At 33.4% G+C, this 14,990-nt stretch overlaps 1 non-coding gene across 1 annotated transcript; it reads right to left on the reverse strand.

The window, feature by feature from the left end:
• Positions 1 to 11,275: 11,275 nt before the first annotated feature.
• On the reverse strand, positions 11,276 to 11,347 carry TRNAD-GUC. The gene has a single exon. It is a non-coding gene; the product is annotated as a tRNA-Asp (tRNA).
• Positions 11,348 to 14,990: the final 3,643 nt, after the last annotated feature.

Consider the following 14,990-nt stretch of genomic DNA (forward strand, 5'->3'; position numbering starts at 1 on the left):
ACTTACTTGTAATATAAGAATAATTAGAACTCGGATCAATCAATACCAATACTAATTTATCATACAGCTTGAAAGTACCTGCTATAATATCAGGGTCATCACGGTCTTCACTTGTCTTTAAATTGTACACCCATGTGGTTGATCGAACTTCAGGTTGAGCAGAGGATTCAGACTGGTTCCTTCCTCTGCCTCTTCCTCGTCCTCTCTGTGAGGTAGAACCAACTCTATCAGATGGTACAGGCTCTCCAATCATCAATGGATAATCCCGGATAAAATGTCCGGCATCTCCGCATCGAAAACAAGCTCCGGAAGCCATCCGACACGCCCCAAAATGGTTATTCCCACAATGCTGACACTGTTTTGCTTGACCCTGATTGGATCTCACAACACCAGATCCCACCGACTGTGTCTGTCTAAGCCTTGCCTGACTTGCTCCTCTAGCAGAGGATGCAACTGATTCTGATCTAACTTGTGATCGAAATCCTGAGTCTCTTCCTCTTTTTGGTGGTGCTGAGCTAGAATAAGCACCTGTCCTCTTTGATATCTGAACTCTTGAGTCCCCAAATCTCTCATTCTAAGCCCTTTCAAGAGCCTTTGCACTATTGATCACCTCTTGGAACGAGGACAAATTCAATACTATCAGCATCTCTTTCAATCTAGGGCGTAAGCCCTCCACAAACCATTCACAAGCCTCTTTTTCAGTAGGCACAAGATCAGATGCAAACCTACTCAGCTTGTTGAACTCATATTCATACTAATATATAGAGCGGTTCATTTGTTTCAAGTTCATAAACTCCTACTTCATCTGCCGAGTAAATTGATTTCTGATGTACTTATTTTTAAATTCATCTAAGAACAAAGACCAAGTCAACTGGTTACTGGACATCCTCATGGTGACGTTCGTCCACCATATTCTCTCCTGACCCCTCAACAACAAGACAACACCATCTAACTTCTCCACTTCAGAGCAGTGGAGACCATCCAACATGATTTTCAAATCATTTAACGAAAGATCCGCCGCAACCGGACCTTCCTCAAATTCTCCTTTAAATTTGGGAGCTCCAAAACTTCTCAACTCTTTTGCTAGATTCATTCTTTGAATTGGTGGGGCAGGAGGTTGAAGACGCGTCAGAATAGCGTCCAACATCCTGAAGAAAGTGTCTTGATCTTGTACAGGCACTCCCTGAGATGACTGTCCTTCACCTTGCCTGGCCAGGGCAGGTGAATTACTACTTTCAGCATGTCTATCTTCTCTCGCTTCACTTCAGGAGCTATTATGTCCGTACATCTAATAAAATAAACACATTGTTCTATTAACAAAACAACATACTCATACTATACCAGATCAGAAGTTCTCACTCTATGTTGGAATGTACTCCATTTAAAGACTCTATAGACTCTGGTTTATGCCTAGAATCGGCTAAACCATAGCTCTGATACCATTAAATATAACACTCTCAACCTATACCCGACCCGGATATGAGTCCAGGATGTCACATTGACTAAACAAAACAATACTCTTAAAAAACCGATAAAACATTTGAACTTATATTATTAAAATACAATAATATACATATGTTAATACAAGTTTATCAAAATACTCAGAGCATACACAACTCGACCCTTTGATTACATGCCAACATTTATATACATAACAAAAGGACCTACTGATTAAGTTGCCTCTGATCTGATAGTCGCATGAGTAGTGTTACCCAGTTGCTTAACCTGTCTCATCTACTTTCTCGGATCCTACGTGTGAAACACTCATACGCTAAGTCATCGACTTAGTGAGGCAATATAATAATAATAATAAGGAAATATCACGAGAACACCAAAATGAAATGAAATGCAATAACATATGCATTTAATCTATATAATGTCCATAACCATGTTTCCTACATATCGACTCATCATATTAACACTCATAAGTTCATATTAATCAGTTCACTAGCCCATGATACCATACTGAGAACCTAAGGTATGCGAGTACTGTGAGGTTGTGCATTATGCTGTCACCACAGCTCGTATAAATGCACCGAAGTGCCACGTAGAATTGCACCGAAGTGCCGCATAGAATTGTACCGTAGTGCCATATAAGATTGTCCATAAGGACCACGTAGATAATTCCTTAAGAATCATATACATATGCCAAGGATCAAGTATGTGTCTTAAAGACCTCACACATGTTCCAAAGAATAGTGATACCATTAAATGTAACACCCTCAACCCATACCCGACCTGAATATGAGTCCAGGATATCACATTAACTAAACAAAACAATACTCTTAAAAAACTGATAAAACATTTGAACTTATATTATTAAAATACAATAATATACATATATTAATAGAAGTTTATCAAAATACTCAGAGCATACACAACTCGACCCTTTGATTACATGCCAACATTTATTTACATAACAAAAGGACCTACTGATTAAGTTGCCTCTGATCTGATAGTTGCAGGAGTAGTGTTGCCCAGCTGCTTAACCTGTCTCGTCTACTTTCTCGGATCCTACATGTAAAACACTCACATGCGAAGTTATCGACTTAGTGAGGCAATATAATAACAACAATAAGGAAATATCATGAGAATGCCAAAATGAAATGAAATGCAATAACATATGCATTTAATATGTATAATGTCCACAACCATGTTTCCTACACATCGACTCATCACATTAACACTCATAAGTTCATATTAATCAGTTCAGTAGCCTATGATACCATACTGAGAACCTAAGGTATGTGATTATTGTGAGGTTGTGCACTATGCTGTCATCACAGCTCGTATAAATACACCGAAGTGGCACATAGAATTGCACCGAATTGCCAGGTAGAATTGCACCATAGTGCCATATAAGATTGTCCCTAAGGACCATGTAGATAATTCCTTAAGAATTATATACATATGCCAATGATCAAGTATGTGTCTTAAAGACCTCACACATGTTCCAAAGAATACATATATATCCCGAAGGACCGCGTAGACCCTCTACTCTTGGACTGCCAACTATACCTATAGTTCTCATCTACATAACATGGGCTTTTACCAAATTACATAATATATCGCATAGATATATCATTTCCTTACCTTCATCACCTGGCTCATATAACTTTGTATACATATTCATTTAAAACATGTTACTCAATGCATATAGTATGAATTCATATCATGCTTCAAAATATGAAATGAATCAATGCATCAATGTATTGAATCTAGACTTCTCACAAGTCTAGAACCAAATATACCACTATATTCATGCTATGCATATGCACTCACCTATATTTCTTTGTCTTTCCCTCGATCGATCTTAATGTGTAATTATTCTGGAACCTGTTTAGGCTCTGTATCTAAATAGTAATTCATTGATATTTATCAGTATACTAATTAATATATTCTAAACTATCATTTCTTAGGTTAAAAGAAAATCCATTTTCATCTTTTAATAGAGGTATGCATCGATGCACTACACCATGTATCGATGCATACCTTGACGGTGCATCGATGCACTATCTATGCATCGGTGCATAAATCCCATTCGATGTTTGTATTTAATGGGGTGCATCGATGCACTACTTGTGCATCGATTCACTAATGACATTCGATGTTTTTATTTTAAATGAGTGCATCGATGCACTTCATATGCATCGATACACCTTGAACGATTTCTGAGATTTATCCTTGATGTATCGGTGCACATAGCCCAGAAATGTCATTTTAGCACAAAAATCTCTTTATAATCCTCTGAACACTTTATAATTCACCTCCTTTTACATCCTTAACTCTTATACACTTACTTAAACTAATTAATACCCATTTAATACCTCTTAAACTTAAAAATTCAATCTTCCATGTAGAATTCAAGAATCTCACTCAATTTCCAACAAGTTCTAATTTTAATTCTAACACTTCATATTCCTTAATTAGCTTGATGACAAGTCAAATCCCACTTCTAATTCTTATTATGAACTCTATTCCAAGATTTCACTTTTCTACTTCCTTTCTTTAATCTTTCCTAACTCCATCATCTTTTGATTTTAAGATAACCTAAGCTTTCCTTAAGCTTAGTTATCATCTAATGATCAATAAGCAACCTTAAATTTATCAAGAATTTGATTAACAAGAAAACTCACCTTTAACTTTGTCTTCACGATGAAGAAGAAGAAAGAAGAAGAAGAGAAATCTGGAAACTTTGGTATTTCTCACTAGTTTCCCCGTGGGTATAAATATCATCAACTAAGATTTAATTATTTTCCTTATCAAAAGACTCATTTTCCCTTTTAATTCCACCTTATTTGCTAATTGATCCTACACCAAACATTTCAATCAATTCTTTAAACTTTTCAATTTATCCAATTTGGTCACTGAATTTTTTTAAATCTCACAATTTAATCACTAACCTGGTATGGAGGATGTTACAGGGAGGTCTTAAACCCAAGGGAGTACAACTATGTCAAAGTGGTGAAATTTTGGGTGATCTATCCAAAGGGATATCCACTAGATCTTCTCTTAAGAATATTTGTAATCATTTTGCATTTATCTCATGCATAAAGCATAAGAATGTTAAAGAATAATTAAATGGTGAATATTGGACTATGGCTATGTAAGAAGAGTTAAATTAATTTGTGAGAAGTAAAATATGGAAATTAGTTGAAAGGCTAATAATAAGTATGCAATGGGTACTAAATGGGTTTATATAAACAAACTAGTTGACAGTGGTAACATAGTGAGAAATAAAGCTAGACTAGTTGCTCAATTTTACACTCAAGAAGAGGGAATTGATTTTGATGAGACATATGCTCACGTAGCTAGAATGGAAGCCATTAGATTATTACTTGTTTTTGCATTATTACTTGTTTTTGCATGTTTTAATGATTTTAAACTTTATCAAATGTATGTCAAAAGTGTTGTTCTAAATGGCTTTATTAATGAAGAAGTGTATGTTGAACCACATCTTTGTTTTGAAGATTCAAAAATTTCAAACCATGTTTTCAAACTTTCAAAAGATTTATATAGTTTGAAACAAGCTCATATAGCTTCCTATGAAATATTATCAATTTTTTTTAATTGATAAAGGTTTTTCTAAAGAAAATGTTGATACTAAACTTTTCATTAAAAGAAAAGAGAATTACATGTTAGCAGTACAAATTTATGTTGATGATATTATATTTGGTGCTACTAATGATCTTTTTTGCCAAGAATTCTCTAAGTTGATGCAAGGTGAACTTGAGATAAGCATGATGGGGGAGCTCTCATTCTTTTTGGGACTCCAAATCAAGCAAATGAAGGATGATATCTTCATCAATCAAGCTAAGTGACATGCTCAAGAAATTTGGCTTGGAGAATGTGAAATCTCAAGCCACTCCCATAAGCACTTCAACAAAGCTTGACAAAGATGAGGAAGGTAAATATGTAGATATTAAATTATATATGTTAATGATTGGTTCTTTATTTTATCTTACTGTAAGTAAATCGAATATAATGTTTAGTGTATCAATCTTATCCTAAGGAATATCATTTGCATTCCATTAAAAGGATCTTTAGATACCTTAGAGACACTCTTAGTTTAGGACTTTGTATCCTAGAGACTCAAACTTTAGCTTGCATACCATCTCGGATGCGGATTTTGGAGGTTGCAAATTGGATATAAAAAAGCACCTTCGGTACATGTCAATTCCTAATAAATATGCTAATTTCATGGTTTTCTAATAAACAAAATAATGTTACATTATCAACCAACGAGGTGGAATACATTTCGGTCAATAATTGTTGTGAAAAAGTTTTATGGATGAAACAACAACTTTTAAACTATAGAATTGATGTTGGTACCATTCCAATTAAGTTTAATAATACTAATGCAATTTGTCTTGCTAAAAATCCCATCAACACTCTAGAACTAAAAACATTGAAATTAAGCATCATTTCATTAGAGATCATATCCTAAAGGAAGATGTAGTTTTAGAATTTGTTGATACTTTTCATCAGATAGCTGATATTTTTACCAAGATTTTAAATAAAGAAAGATTTTAGACTCTTATGAGAGAGATAAGACTTTCTAGCATTTCATAAGCCTTAGTCCATTTTTTGAGTTTTTATGATTTTAATTAAGTTGTTTGCTTAAAATTGTTTTTTATACACGCTTGAGTGATAAATTTAAATTTTAAGCTTTTGGCTTAGGTTTTTTAAATATATTCAAAGTTAGGGTTTTGACTTTTTTTTAATATATATATATTGTTTTTGATGTAGGAGGTTTACCCACTCATCCATTTTCGCTAAAAACCAAAAAATCAACCTTGTCCACCAAGTGTTTGTGCAAAGTCCCAAACGATTTTTTTCATAACACTTGTTTTCCTTTTCTTTCAATGGCACCAAAACGTCCTAGGTCTATCATTTCTTCGGGTATATCTTTGAATCCTCCTACTTTTGAAAGCATATGTTTTCCAAATCCCAAAGTTATTTCCCGTTATCTCAACATTTTATCACTCGTGTATTCACTCCAACCGTAATTTTGATTTTAATTTTCTAAGTTCGGATGAATGTCAATTTATTTTTTATTGTACTCTTATTGATTTGAAATGGAGTATATTCATCTCAATTGAGTAATCTTATCACCCTCAACTTGTTCGAGCATTCTATTGCAATGTTACATTTTATAGGGAAATTCATTCAAATAAAATCTTTGCCATTAAGTCCTTTCTTATGGTGTAGAACTTGAACTAACTTCGTAATCTATTGCAAAAAGTTTAGGAATTCCTTTTGATGGCCTTATTAATGAAAATTAGAAAGTTCTATTTGAAGATATTGAAAATGATAATCCCACTCATCTTGCTTTTGAGGAATGTATTTTACAACTCTTTATCACTTGGTTCCTCCGTCCTTCGGGTGATCGCACCACTCGTATACGTTTCTTAGATATTTGGTAGCTTTATCATTTTCGTACCAAGGAACGTCCTAATATTATACAAATTATTTTTTTTGAATTGGTGCACACCATCACTAAGGGCTCAAATTCCACTTTTTCTTTGCCTTATGCTTGTGTCTTGAGCCACATTTTTCGTGCCCACTCCATCAATACATCTTTTGATCCTCCCATGCCCCTTTTGAACCCGCTCAATTTTACCTTCGTTAAGAAAATGGGGTTTAAATTTGAAAATGGTAAATAGGTTAAAAACCTTGATGGTGCTCTTCCGATTGATGATCTCGCTGCTCCTGTCGAGGATGTAGAGGATGCACCTATCGATGTCGCTCCTCCTCGCCGTTCCATCACATTAGACTCTCTCTATGACTTCATGGCCACTTGTCTTGATCTTGTCGATCACCGTTTTGATTCCATGGAAGCTATTGTTGATAACATGATAGCTAGTATTGATGATATGAGACCTAGTCTTCATGCTTTTCAGGCTCGTTTTTCAGGCTCGTATCATCCTTCGAGTCCTTCTTCCTCCTCTCATTCGAACATTGAGGATTGACCTTTTGCATCCTTTATTGGATTTTTAGGATGCTTTTATATTTCATGTTATGATGGATATGTTATGTTGCTACTACTTTGGATATTTTGTTAGATATTTACTCATACTTGCTAGATACATTGCCCTAATAAATTTGGCAATTATTGGTTATCTTGATATTTGTTGGATATTTGTTAGTATGCTCTGATCTAGGCTTCTCTCTTATAGCTAATTGATTTTGATCTAATAAAAATGGGATGAAAATTCTAGTTAATTTTGTTTTATAAAACCATGAATTTTTCATTTATGAAATTCACTCTTAAATTCCTTTTCAAAGGGGGAGAAAAATGAAAAGTTTTGACCTCTTCAAAATTTATTTTTGACAATTTTTTACAAAGTAATTTTGTTATATCAAAAAGGGGAATTGTTAAATGTAATTAAATGATTTAATATAACAAATGATTAAATTGAAAATTTTGTAAAATTAATATTTTATTTGATTCAAGAATTTTCAAGTTTGTAAAAAATAAGTTTTGAGGTTCAAAATGTCAAAAATAAATTTATAAGTGTTTATAAATTTTATGAAGTTTTAAAATACTTTTTAAATATGAAACAAGGCCTTTTTCAACAATTTTTGGGCCAGGTTTCGAAACCCCCTTAGGAGGTTTTGAACCCCCTATGGCAGTTGCTACAATTTTTCTTAAGGTTTCAAAACTAAACACCTACTTCAATGGTCAAATTTTTTTCAAAGGTAGGTTTCAAAATCTCTCTATAAGGTTTCGAAACCTTTTTGCAGGATTGCATTCAATGCGCGAATTTATTGCTCCAAATAGTTCCAAACTCCCTCCAACAACCCAAAACGACTAGAAATTATCAAGGACATATAAAAAGGGTCTTCAAACAGCCAATAAAAGGCAATGAAGCTATTTCATCAATCAAAGAGCATTTAGAGCCAAATTTGTATTCTACTTTGTGTTTCTTACATATAACACTATTATGTTCTTTGTAATTTTCATTCTAGTGTTCTTGGGTGTGTGAGAGCTTCAATTTGCAATCATCTTATCTTGTGAGGATATTCAAAAGTTTGTTTCTTTGTAATTTCTTCTTAGGAAGGGTTGTACACTTGAGACGTTGAGGTATAAACATAAGTGTGTTGTAAGGTTATATCTTGTCCTAAAAGTTTAGAACAAATTAGTGGATTTGTTAAAATCCTTAGTGTGGAAGCTAAGGTAGTGGATGTAAACTTCATTGAAGAAGTTGAACCACTCTAAAATTTCTTGTGTCAATTTTTCATTTTCTTTCAAAAAGCTTCTATCATTTTTCTAATTGTCAATTCATCCATTCTTGGTTATCCCATTGATTTGACTGACTCAACAGAACATATTTGTGAGATTATTCTCTCTTTCATAGTTTTTTTAGAACTTTATTGACTTATCAAGTGCAATTATGCTTGTGACGTCACCTATCCTTCTATCCACCTTGATACTTATGGTTTTTTGGTTTAATATACCTAAAGGGTCAAAGTCCTAAAACATCATCCCTCAAGGTCTAGGGTTAAGCTTTAATATGGCTTAGTTTGATTCCTTTTCTATATGAGATATTACCTTCATCCTTCACTACCATTTTCATACTTCTTTTTTCCATCAACATACCACCATTCCACCATACAATTACTTCCCTAAAACCTATCAAACATATCATCGACTTCATTTATTCCGATGTCATTTCCATGTTTTCTTTTTATTAATTTATACTTAACCATTTTCTTTAAGCCTTTTATTGCATGAACACTTACTGTGTTTCTGGGTCCTACAATCAAACTATAAGTCTTACCTCACCGAGTGGAGTAAGGCATGCTTGCATCACTTTTTCATTGGTTTGAAATTGTTGCTCTTATTCTAGTTATAGTCTGATTCGCTAAATTTATAGTGCTTCTATGGAATATATGGAATGTGGATAATACTCAGATTCATGATGCTAAGTATCAACCCTCGTGGATTGTTGCCTTTAACGCTCAATCGCTTCAACGAGAATACCTTTCAGCCAGAAATCAAGCTGCTAGTGGAGCAGCTACCCTATGCCATCGTCGATCGAAGTATGACTCAGTGGCCAAGAACATTGACGAGGATGGTCGGAGGAATGAGACATGGCAACCGGATTTATTTGCAGGTATCTTTGCAGAGAAATAGAGACTGTCGGATCGGGACTTTATAAAAATCAATATGGACAGAGCATTTAACCCTCATAGACGGATTGCTGAAGTTGAGGTCATTACTCGTGATGCTATTGGGTTACCTCTAGGAGGTATGGCTATGGCTTCTCCGTTTTATGGGGAAGTCACTCTCGCCGAGATTCACGTTGTTATTGTTGGTTTGAAGTTTGCGATGAGAAGCAGTGGTCTCAAATTGTTATTGAATCGGGTTCCACTATGGTAGTTAATAAGCTTAAGGGTGGTATGGATGACTTGTCCACTATTGGTTTCCATTTGCAAGATGCATGGGATATCTTAGCTTCTCATGTATCTTTTGTTGTTGGTTATGTTGAGCATAATTGTAATAAGGTTGCTCACAAGTTAGCCTCTTGGGCTCTTAGTTCTGGACGTACCTTAATTTTTTACTCCGTTTGTCCCGAGGTTATCCTTTCTGATATATTCAATGACATTGATTTTGCATAATATATCTATTGGGGACTCTTTTCCCCTTATAGGACTAAAAGGGGTTTTTAATGAGGCCCTTCTTTCTTCAATTTTTTTTTTGATGCTATGTGAAATCTAATAATTTCTTTGTGAGGTATTTGTGAAAATTATTACGGATGTTATGGGACCAGATTTTTTGTACCATGTCTAAAGCTATGTGAGACCAAAAAGTCACATGTAATCATGTAGTGGGAATCGTTTTTTTACATAGTAAATTGATGCTATTTGATACTGAGATTTTGTACCTAGGCAACTGATGTTATGTAATACAAGGTGTCATTATTTATGTTGTATGTGTTATGTGTGAAAATGTGCTTAATTTGTATAGAGTATATAATTAAAGCTTTCGAAATAAGCATGTGAATATGAACTCTAGTATGTGAATAATAGTAGATGTTGAACAAAATGTCATTGATGTCATTTTATGCTTATGCTTATGTCTTCTTATACTGCCTAATATGCTTACAGTTATGAACTACAAATAGTATATTAATAAAGTAGATGTGTACGACATAGCTTTGTTAGCACAGCGTTAGAATATTTTTGTTCGCAGGTCAATAAATTGGGTTGTCGAGGAGCATTGTCACGAGATGTTCAGCGTCATCGTATTCGTAGTACAATATCAAACTTACAACATATAACTGTTTTTTGGCTTAAACAAGACTCAATTCTGTTTGCTACTTTTAACTAGTCTAATTGATTGTTTATAATTTATTGTATAAAAAACATGATAAGCTCCAAGGGGAGTGTTGCCCTAGTAGATGATGAAAATGTATATCAGCTTATATGGAATATCACTCACAAGGCAAGTATCATTTGGCTTTGGCATCTGTTTCTCCTCTTTCCTATAAGAAAACCAGTCACTGTAATTTTCATTCATACATATTGTAGGACTAAAGATAGTACTTTCCTTGTAAATTAAGAAAATGGTGATGGTTGTAAGTTACTACAAATAGTTTGTGAAGCAGTTGAGAATATAATAATATTAAAAATACTCTCTTATCTTAAATGGGGACATTGATGGTTATGAAAGAGTCAGCTTATCCCTATACCAGAACAAGTGTTAATACCAAGCCCTGCTAAACAACTCCCATGCCCAACACCACAAAAAAGGGGGAAAATGATAAAACGCCGTTGCCGGGGATCGAACCCGGGTCACCCGCGTGACAGGCGGGAATACTCACCACTATACTACAACGACTTGGTTATGATGTTTCAAATAGAAAGTTTTTCATAATGTAGCACAAGTTCGCACAACATGAATTTTGCGGCGCAGTTGAGGAGTTTTACCAGCAAATATCAATGACTTGATTTTGCAATCCTGACTCTAAGTAATTATAAAAAAAATGTTTAATTTAGAGTAAGAAACTAAAAACTATCTTCACTAATCAATAAATTTTCCTATTTTCCACTTAAATCAATATTTTAAAAAAATTTTGTTAATAATATTTTCCAGTTCCAAAATTCAATACTGCTATTATCCTATAGAAACTTAGCTCGACTACAATTATTCGAAAATCATTGTTTTAGGGGAAATGTTAAACTATGGCATTTTTATATTTATTAGGTTGAACTTTGAGATTTATTCTTGCACTTTAGTTTGATATAATTTAATTATTTTTTTTTGTAATGTCATCAGTTAATTTATACAATATACATCGTAATATTTTTATTAAAATAATACATAAATTAGTTTATCAAAATTAAATGTTAGTAGATACATTTTAAGTCAAATGTTGGTCCGAACTTTTCTTTAAAACACTCTTTATGTTTTAGCTTATCATATTACAATTATTTCAATTAGTCGCATGTGTTTGTCTGTATATTTATACTATTTACTATATCTCTAACTGAGTTGGTATCACAACTCGACTCGACACTAACTTAATTAAAAACGTATCAAAACAACTTTATTTATTAAGAATAATTATTTTGTTAGGATTGTATTTTTTCATATTATTTAAAATTTAAATAAAACAACTAAAACTCGTTACTTGAGATTATAAAAAATGATCCAAGGTGTTCAAACGACCTCTGAAGTTTGATCGTACATGATGTATTGTATGTTTCAATTCAGATCTTTGCAACAAGTTCATTCATCTTTAAATTCATTTATGGCCTCTACATTAACTTTCAATATTTTTGGTGAGACAAAATCTATCGCCAAGCCTCATTACATTAATGGTGTTAACTATTTTTTTTAAAGAATACGATGATGTTATTCATTCAAACAATCAATCTTTCAATGTGAGATATCATCGTGATGACTCATCTATACCTAAAAAGAAATAATGAGAGCTTCTCGTGCCTAAGAATAAGGTGAAATGAACCTATAATCACCATTTTTACCTCTACACAGCAAGCCCGGCACAGCTGCCCTCCACATTGCAACTCCACCCGACGATTCTAGCAGCATCCAGAGGAATACCAGTTGTTCCTCCACATCGGCAGCTCCACACAGCAGCATTTCAATAGCTTCCAGCACCTCACCAACTGTCCATCCTGTTTCAACAGCTTCTACGTTGCCGGTAGCTCCCACGGTCTCCCCTGCTCTACGTCCCAGTCTTCATCAACAAATCAAAAAGGATATTTTACATTGGAAAAATCTTGTAACATTTGGGTTATAAAAACCCCAAAGAAAGATTGTAAGAGGATCCCGGTGGAGGTTCTTTCAAGAAAAAATTGTAACTTTTCCCCATTATTCGAAAATACAACAGCAAAAACAAGAACATTTCCAAAGGTTCATTTTTTTCAATACCCGTTTTCTTCTTTATTTTCTTGTTTTTCCAGAGTAGAAATATAGGGAGAGAGGAGTGAGTTTACCTTCCTCGAGCTCCTCGTCAGAATCTCGAGCCGCGTTGGGTCCTTGATTTGTGAGGAGCTCTCGGTCGAGCAAAAGAGAGTGGAGGAAGAAAGCCTCTTAGGGGTTGTTTTGTCTCAGTTTAATGCCTATTCGACCATCTTTGCCATGAACGGCGTCGTGGCCAGCGGTGTGGTGAGGAACTTTGAAGCTCTCGGGCGCACGTTGGGTGTAGAGAGGATGGAGACAGTTGAGAGAGATGAAAAAAAGGGGTTTGTTATTTTGTTTCATTTTAATTGTTTGGGAAAATCACAGTCATGTCCCTGATTTCTCATTTTTTTATTATTTCGAAATTTGTTGTTATATTTTTATTTTTATTTTGATCTATATTACTTTATTATATTAGTCATTTTAATATTCTAATCCTCAAACTATTTATTTGGGTTATATTCTGATATCTTTTATTTTAGTTCTTTACTTTATATTTTAATTTATGTGATTTACTTTTATTTATTTAATTTCATTACTTTAATTTTCTATTTTGCTTACTTTTCTTAATACTTTAATTTTAGTCTTTTAACTATTGTACTTATTTTTTTATTCATTTCATTTTAGTCATATATTTATGAACTCATAAGCATAATTGATTAAATAATAATATTATTATTTTAATATTAAAGAAAGGATTGTATTAAAGTAATTAGATGTTATTCTAATATTTTAAAATAAATAAATACCATGCTTATAAAAACCTAAAAAAATATACTTACTTTACTTTTGGTTATATCAAGTTATTTTAATATAATTTCTTGGGAAGAATTATCACATTCTTATTATTTCAGTGAAAAGAGAAAATGTCCCAAATAATTTAGGGATTAGTTCTCTTCAATTGGAAATTGGAATATTTTATATTTTTTCTTAGAATATGCGATTGAATCTAAAATAATAGGATCATAAATTAAATTTATATTCAAATTCTTAAGATTTCCATTAATAGAGACAATTTATAATCGACGGGTACCAATTTTGGGCGTTGTGGGGTTGCTAATCATTCTCCACTTCTAATCGACCCCGAATCCTTTTTATAAAAAGAATGAATTGTTGGTTATATGTAGACTGATTTATCTTTTAAATGATGTCTTTTTAAAAACTCTTTAAAATGTGATTTTTAGGTATTCAACCTACCTAATCCAACAGGCCAATGATGACTCATAAACATTTCATTAAAACCATTTATTCACGCTTTCGCTAAGAAACGAGCCGGGTGAAAATCGGTTACGACAGATTGGCGACTCCGCTGGGGAATAAGCTGGTCAAGCCCTAAATCGATTTTATATTGTTTAAAGTTGAAATTAAGAATTCAATTTATTTAATTACAATTCTTTTGATTTCTTTCAATTTTTCCTTGTAAATTAATGTTGTATTTGATTTACTTTTCACACAACATGTCATTTCATAAATATTAGGTCTATACTTGACTGTTTCCCTTTTAAGTGGGGAGTGAAAGCGACGTCTTCGTGAGAATTTATTCTCATGTTAGACTTAGCAATTAGCTTTGGAGTTCATATGTCATATGTCTTCGTGAGGATTATTCTCCGTGTCAGACATAGGGAAATGTGCCCTCTTGAATTGAACTCGATCTGCTTAAGCCTATAATGAGTGAGGATTAAGGGTCTGGCTCGCCCAAGGGGCACCGACAAGGACAATTCGATTATTTACTTATAGAACCAAACCTCATAGAGAATATAGCAAGCATACCTCTCTAAAGCCATGTGGATACCTTAAGAGAATTAGAAATGTTATTAGGGTTTTATTTTCCTCTGTGTTTATCATTGTATTTTATGGTTATTTACCAGCTGAATTTAATCTTTCATATCACTAACATATATTTCTCTCTTTAATTATTATTTTAACATCTTTTCCTTGTTCTGTTACTTTATTTTGTGCATAAAATGTTGTTAATACCGAGTTATTTATCCAATTTAAAAAGCTTTTAAAACGATAACGCCACATGAAGGGGTATATATTTTATGTTTTGACACAT

The sequence above is a fragment of the Hibiscus syriacus genome, unplaced genomic scaffold, assembly GCF_006381635.1.
Source record: "Hibiscus syriacus cultivar Baekdansim isolate YM2019G1 unplaced genomic scaffold, ASM638163v2 tig00110450_pilon, whole genome shotgun sequence".
NCBI lineage: Eukaryota > Viridiplantae > Streptophyta > Magnoliopsida > Malvales > Malvaceae > Hibiscus > Hibiscus syriacus.